Source organism: Carya illinoinensis, chromosome 3 (assembly GCF_018687715.1).
Source record: "Carya illinoinensis cultivar Pawnee chromosome 3, C.illinoinensisPawnee_v1, whole genome shotgun sequence".
Taxonomy (NCBI): domain Eukaryota; kingdom Viridiplantae; phylum Streptophyta; class Magnoliopsida; order Fagales; family Juglandaceae; genus Carya; species Carya illinoinensis.
In genome coordinates, this window is record NC_056754.1 from 40,230,342 (window position 1) to 40,238,023 (window position 7,682).

The window sequence follows — 7,682 nt, forward strand, 5'->3', positions numbered from 1 at the left end:
TTCTCACATATGAAGACTATTTTCTTAACTTAAAAGTATTATTGAGTTTTATAAATATGTGTTTTAACTTTTTAAGACTTACATTGATATTATTTCGAAATATAATTTATACATATATGATTAATTTACTATATATAGACTATCTCGAAACAGTATCAGTACCGAAATATGTCTTCTAGTGCTTTAACCGAAATGGTATTCAAAACATTGATGTTCATTGCTAATTGTATCTTTTGAATTTTGGTTTTTATACTGTTGATTCTCTTATCATCATATTGTGGTATTTTCAGGTCATGCCAAGAAAAAAACCCATAAGAATACTCAACCTACAAAATCAATCAACACATGTTAGCAAAAAATGATTACCAATCACTTTTTCGCAAACAAGAGTTAAATAGCATACCTCAAAGTTTTGGCAACTAAAAAACCAGCGCTTCTCATTTTCCATTCAAGACCCCAACCAAAATCGCCCTAGGACAAGGTCATAGACATGCATGGACAACCGAGATCGGGCCACTTATGGGGTCAAGCCTAACTTTGCAGGAATTATCTAGGAGTCAAGTGCAGATCTTAGGGAGATTGAGGGAATGGCACAGATCAATGGGAAAATGGCTCACATCTTTCCATTTGACTAAGCTATGACTCAGCTCTGATAGCCCATTGACACTGTTGTTGGCATGCCCTGACAGCCCCACGGGCCTTGCCTTGACACTATCATTGACATGCCTTAATAGTCCTACGGGCCATCAGCATGTCCAGCACCATCAGCATGCCCAGCAGCCCATCAGCATGCCCAAAGGCATGCCATGGCCCCACCCATGGCACGCCCCTAACAACATCACTATCATGCCATGGCACGTGCATGATAGGCCTATACACATGCCATGGCCCTCGGGGCCATGTACTTGACAGCATCGCTAGCATGCCATGGCCTTTGCCATGACATGTTCACACTATCCAGCATACGACTTCAGCCCGTGCCTTGCAAGTAAGGCCAGTGGCATGCCCACTAGGCATGCCATCTAGTGCATGGCTCCAGCCTGTGCCTTGCAGCCCTAGTACCCAAACTATCAGCTTGGGCCATGCATGCTCATCACCCAGGCCACAAGCCAAGGACCATGCAGGACCAACGCCCAAGCCACCTGATTGGGCCCCATAGCAGTAGCACAGCACCACCCTGTGCGCATCATCAGACCTAGGCTTGGCACCATGCCATACCCACCATCAGCAGGCCACGCAGAGTGCCATGCTGTGCCCACCACCAGACCAACGCATGGCACCATGTCATGCCATGCAACCAGCCATTGGATTAGGACAGGACTAGCCCAACCGTGGGCCATGCACCACCTTAGCCCACCATGGGCCTTACATGCCATGGCCACCATAGGGCCTTTATCCATTATGATTATTTTATTTATTTATTTAATTTATTTTGCTAGGGACCTTTTAGGAGTTTCCAGGTTGTAAGCTCTATAAATAAGACTTTTAGGCGTTTCATTTGCATCTTTGATCATTTGGCATATTTTCCTTTGTGGAACGGTTTGGTGTGTTCTTGTGAACATTTTCGGTACTTTTGCACTTTGGCTCTTTTGGGTGCATTCGTGAATCTCAAGGAGAGGATCATCACCTTGCAATTCATGAATCGGTGGTGAATTATTTATAAATCTTATGAGTATTTTCCTTTATTCATTCAATTACCCATCTTGTTTATTTTCCATTCAATCTTCATATCATCAATTTATCAATCTATTGCATATTTCCATTCTCTATTCAAAAATCCAAAAATACTTTTATGTTCTTATATTTTCTAGTTGTTCATATTCTTTCTTGCATTTTCTCGCATATCAAACATATCTTAAGCCTCAATCTTTCCAAAGCCATTTCCATCTTCCAATCATAAATCCACCTAACGCATTTTCACATCTATAGATCTATAATTCTCACATGCCATAGCGGCTTAAATCTATAATTTCATATCCATTCCATACGCATTCCATACACTTTCTCACTTACCAAACACATATTTATCCTTCATAAGATCTAAGTCTATATCATATCACTTCCACAAAGCCATAGAACCCTAGATCTAGCCTAGATCTAGTTTTCCAATAAGCCTTCATCCAAATTAACCCTAGTCGAAATTCCCATAGCCTCCATCATTCCATACACATCTCTTGCCTTAGTTGGCAACCCTAGCTACCCTTCATCTATTCTCACAAACCCTAGTCGAAACCACCTAGATTCCCACAAGGTAATTCCTACATTTTAAGAATCTTCATCTCATATTCTAAATTTCATCCTATCCCTTCATCTCCATATTTGGCCAACCACTTTCCCAAATTCAAACTCAAATTCCAATCCCAACATTTTAGGAAATCCAATCCCTAAGCTCACTCAATTTCTAGAATTACTCAAGTCGACCAAGACCCTTTCCACTTGTCAAAACTGAAACCCTATCTTTTCTTGATAGATTCCTACAACTTAGGAATCCTCCCTCAATCATCTCAATCTTTTCAAATCCTACCAAAGATCCTCATCCGTTTGCCATATTCAAATCCTTTCATCTCCAAATCGCTAAACTCTAGGAACAGCTGTAGACTCATTCAAACAACATCCAACCCCATCTTTTTACCATATCCAAATCCTACATTCCTCATCTTACCTTAGTCAATCCCTAAAGTCAAGGAGCAATCTATCATACACTCCAACCCTAATCCATCACTTCCCAATTTCGTAATCCCCTTTAGCCACCACCCAAAACCCTAGCTACACTTCACCATACCCACCTTAAGCATCATCCAAGTGGCGCCAACATCAAGGGCAACCATCAAGTCGTTCCACATTGCATCAAGTATACAAATTCACTATTTAGATCACCCGAACTCATTATCATCATCACATCCATCACTAAACACCATACTTTCATTAATTTAGGAACCCTTCATTGCCATATCTTAGCCGAGACCAAGCAAGACGACGAGAAACATTCGGTCATCATAAGGCAACGTGAGACTTGTGGACCCTAATGTTTGGGGACTAGACCGAGGTCTCCAACACCTCTATATGCTTAGTTTGTCGACATGCTTCTATATCACAAAAACACATTGGGTATTCATTTTGATAAGAGTTTCTTGAGCGTGAGATATTGCTAGTGCTACTACGTGCTTCAGACATTGTGTCAATATTAATGGCCTCTATTTCTAGACTACCAAATGATTGATTAGTGGCCTCATTTGAGTAGGAGGAGTCATGAGTGGAGTTTGTTTGAATGTGAATTTAAGAACCAATTTGTCTTGACTATAAGAACCAATCTCAATTGAATTTGTGTATTGTTATCTAAAATATATTAAACAAAATTTGTTGAGATATACTAAGGTCGTTGTTGAGGATGAGGTTTTTCTTTGTGAGATTGAGTTGATGAACTAGTTTATTTTTATCTGAGAATATGAGATTCAAACTGAAAGTTTCCAAATGCGTGTTTCAATACTCTCCATGGACACAAATAGAACAACATGATTTTGTGTGTAGTTGAGTCTAATCTCTACCCCCAAGTTTCTTCAACTACTAGTTCTAAAATTGCATTTATTGCTTTAAAAGTGGCTTTCAAACTTGGGATTAGTCTAGTAAGAACATCAATCCAATCCAAAGAAGGAAAAAAGTCTCCAACACATAATGATCTTACCATTAGCCCTCTTGTTAGCTTTCCAAACTTGCTCTAACCATCTCCTCCTTCCAACATCTGTCCAAGAGTACATCTAGAGACTATGTTGGCTAAGGTTGCAATGAGCATCTCGCTTACATTAAACAAAATATATTAAAAATATATTAGATGATTTTTGCATTCATGTTTTACTCCCACATACAAGAGAGTTATGCACATACATGAGAAATACCAAAAGATTTTTTAACAGATTTTTTTCTCTTCATTTTTCATAGGAGTCAGTGCCCTCTAACCCAACGATGAAAACTCTTGAGTTTGAGAAACTAAGAAAGGGGAGAGAAAAAATATAGAAGAAAGGGAAGATAGAGAAAATAGAATGCCCTTACCTCTCTGTTGGTGTAACAATAGTGAGTGACGATGGGAAACGACGAGTGACTAGAGCTGAGCTTGTTTTTGCATTGGGCAATAGTGAGGGTTTTTGATTTTAGGCCTTGGGATGGACGCGTTAGAATGGTAAGGGGCTTCGGTGGTCTTAGGGTTTGGCCTTGGGATAGAGGGGACAAAATGGTTTGGCGTTGTTGATGGAGGCTTAAAGGTTGAGGCGTCGGAAGGGAAAGGGTAGAAAACAATGGGGAGGGTGGAGCAGATCTACTTTTTCATTATTAAAAAAGCCAAAAAAAAGTTCGGTGGTTTTAGAGTTATGTTTGGATGGAGGCGATGGAATGGTGAGGGGCTTCAATTGTCTTAGGGTTAGGCCTTGGGATAGAGGCGATGAAATGGATTTGGCATTGATGATGGAGGCTTGAAGGTGGATGCTACGAAAGGGTTAGGGTAGAAAACAATGGAGAGGGTAGAGCAAATCTACTTTTTCATTTTTGAAGAATATGAAATCTTTTAATCTATTAAGGCATGCCACATTTCCCTGCCACTTCAAGCAGGATGGTCAAGCGGGACGGGCAAGGGGTGGGAGTAACTTTTTCCTTTTTTTAATATATTCTTAACTATTATTCAATAATAATTAAATAATTTTTAATTATTGGTGGGGCCCACCAGTTTATCAAATAGTAAAAAGTAAAAGCTATCACATCTCATCTCACTATCTAAACACATATTTTTTTACAAACTATCTCATCTCATCTTAACTAAAAAATCTCACAAATATTCAAAATCTCATCTCATCTCATCTTAACTACGTAACCAAATGAGGCCTTAAACTGTCTACTCCATTGATTGACTCAACATGAAATAAATGGATCAGAAAAGAAAACTTTCGAATTAGTTTTAAGATGTATCAGATTTGGTCGGGTAATTACCTAATACCCGAAAATGATAACCAAATTGTCAAATACTTGACTTTATATGAAGTCATTTTATCGATTGAATTTGGCTTCTAGCCTTTCAAAATCTAGGTCTTCGATTCTTTACTCTTTCTCAAGTGTAGTTCCCTCCCTCTCACATCCCCCCCTCTCTCTCTCTCTCTCTCTCTCTCTCTCTCTCTCTCTCTATGACAGAAGTTAAGAATGATATGAACTGTAAGAGTATAGTTTGTATGGTGGTTGTTGGATTTGGAATTTTTTTTGTCGGTCTTAGTATTATCATTTTTGTATGGTGTTTGTTGAACAGTTGTATTTATTTGTTTTTTTTTAGTAGAGTCGCCATTCTTGTTTTCTTGTGTGTTTGGTTTATGAGTAGATATAGAAAAACAATGCGTTTTAGGTTTATTTTTGTTTGGCTTGTGAGAAAATAAAGTAAACGAGAACAAATAAGAAATTATTTTATTTGGTTTTGTTTTGTTTACATTGTTATTATTATTTAAGTTAATGGACTTATATAAATTAGGAATTTCACATTGTATAATTGCCTAATATAAAGTTTGGATAATGTTTGTAAGGCCCAATAATTGTGATCAATAAAGTGACATAACTGGATCAATACATCTCTAGAAATCCATGATTTTGGTAAGGTCATGAGCATAAGTAGTACGGGCCAAATTCATCTGTGAAGATCCATTAAGGACCTATGTAATTCCAATGTTTTATGATGGGCAAAACTGGAATTCATGGTATTATATAAGGTCATGGTCCCCACTTCAAATTCACTTTCTATTCTACACATTTCATCTTTGTAAGTTTTTATCAAAGAGTAAATATTGGATGTGAAAAATCATACTGTTGCACTCTTCTCTCCAATGGCTACATGTATGCTCTCTTTATTATATTTCTACATGGATTTGACCAGAGATCATGGTGTTTTCGGATTTTATTCAAGATTAAACAAGTGGTATCAGTGAAACTTGTTAGATTTGTGTGGAAATAAGGTTTTGTATTTGTAAAGTGCATTTTTTGTATTTTGTAAATTTTTTTCACCACTCAAGTTCATTTAGTTTCGATTTTTGGAGTTTTTGGGTAACCAAATTTTTTTTTTGAGTTTCTGTGGCTGTCTCTAGTTTTGTAACCCACTAGAACTATTAAAAACATTCAACTTTAGTTGCCAAAAGTTTTTATTTTATTTTATTTTTCTTCTTTATTTTTTATTAAAAAAGATTGCCAGAGATATGAGAAGATGTCAAAAATGTCCTTACTGGCGTCCCCTTATCCAAATCTACAGAAAAAGTGGTATGCTTAGTCGAACTGGTGGCCAGAATAGTGGTTGGAATAGTAACAAGGCCAGAGGTCTTTTCTGCTATAGTGACTCGGGTCATAGGGTTTGGTGTGAATTGGATTTGGCTTTTAAAATAAGTTTTGGGCTTGGCTTAGTTGGTCCAATTCCTAAGTTCAATCCTTTTGTGAAAACAAAGTGAATTGGGTTAAATAAAAGATTGGGTTTTGTGCGTTGGTCTGGCCATTTATTGGACCCGTCTCATAAAGCAATTATAATTAAATTTGTGGGTTGAATGGTATGACAAAACCCATATGTATGGGATGAATTACTATTTAACTTTGACACAACGAGTTAACCAACCCATTTGACTCATTCTTTGACCGCCCATTTAGACCTGCTTTGTTGGACTCGAATCTAGATCCTAAAACGGGTCCGACAGATTATAATAATATTATTTATTATTTTAATTTTAAAAAAATTAAAAATCCTAAATACCTCTACTATATATATTGTTTTATATTGTCTTATTTATATGAATAATTATTTTTTTGAGATATTTAATGTCAATTATTACATGTGGATTAGAGAAATTTGATCACAGTTATTAAAGTTTTTTCCTTAGTCATATAAAAATTTAATGAGTTGCATTAAGTTACATCTATATTGTGATGACCCGCTTTTACGTGTATTTTCATTGAAGGGTTGTTTTTAATTTAATTAATATATTGGTTTATTTATTTTAAATTAATGTATTTTAATTGGTTTTTAATTTATTTGATGTTGTGTTTTTTTTATTTAGTCATTTTACGGTTTTTAATTTCGTTTTCGGCGGATCTGTTTTGGTTTTTGAAGCGAGGACTGGACCTCATTTCTTTCCCCTCATCTTTCTTTTTCTCTTTTCTTTTTTTTCTTCTTTTTCCTTTTTCTTTTTTTTTTCTTTCTTTTTTCCCCTCCCCGGTTCTCTCTCCCACACGACTCTCTCTCTCTACCCATTTCCGTTCGTTTTCTCTCTCTGCCCAGAACCATCGCTGCCGGCCATCGTACGGCACACCACCCACCCAGTTTTCTTCCCCTCCCTCCGGTGAACCACCCCACCAAGTTTCATCCCCAACCGTGCCACCGTTTAGCTGGAAAAAGCCCATCAAGCCACATGGTTTTTGCTCCGATCTGCCGCCGTCGCTCCACCTTCGGCCACCACCTCTTCACCACTTCATCACCGACTCCTTGCCGTCCTAACCCACCCATTTCCGACCTCTAACAGTCACCGGAACAGCTCCCACGAGCTAGTTTCCAGTTTGGGCATTTCAGCCCTTTCTCCACCATTTTCGCCGCCACCCACGGCCAAACTCCACTTCCCTTAGCTTCATAAACATCCTTAGACCCTTCCCTATCAATCCCGAGTCTTGTTTTGTCCCCGTTC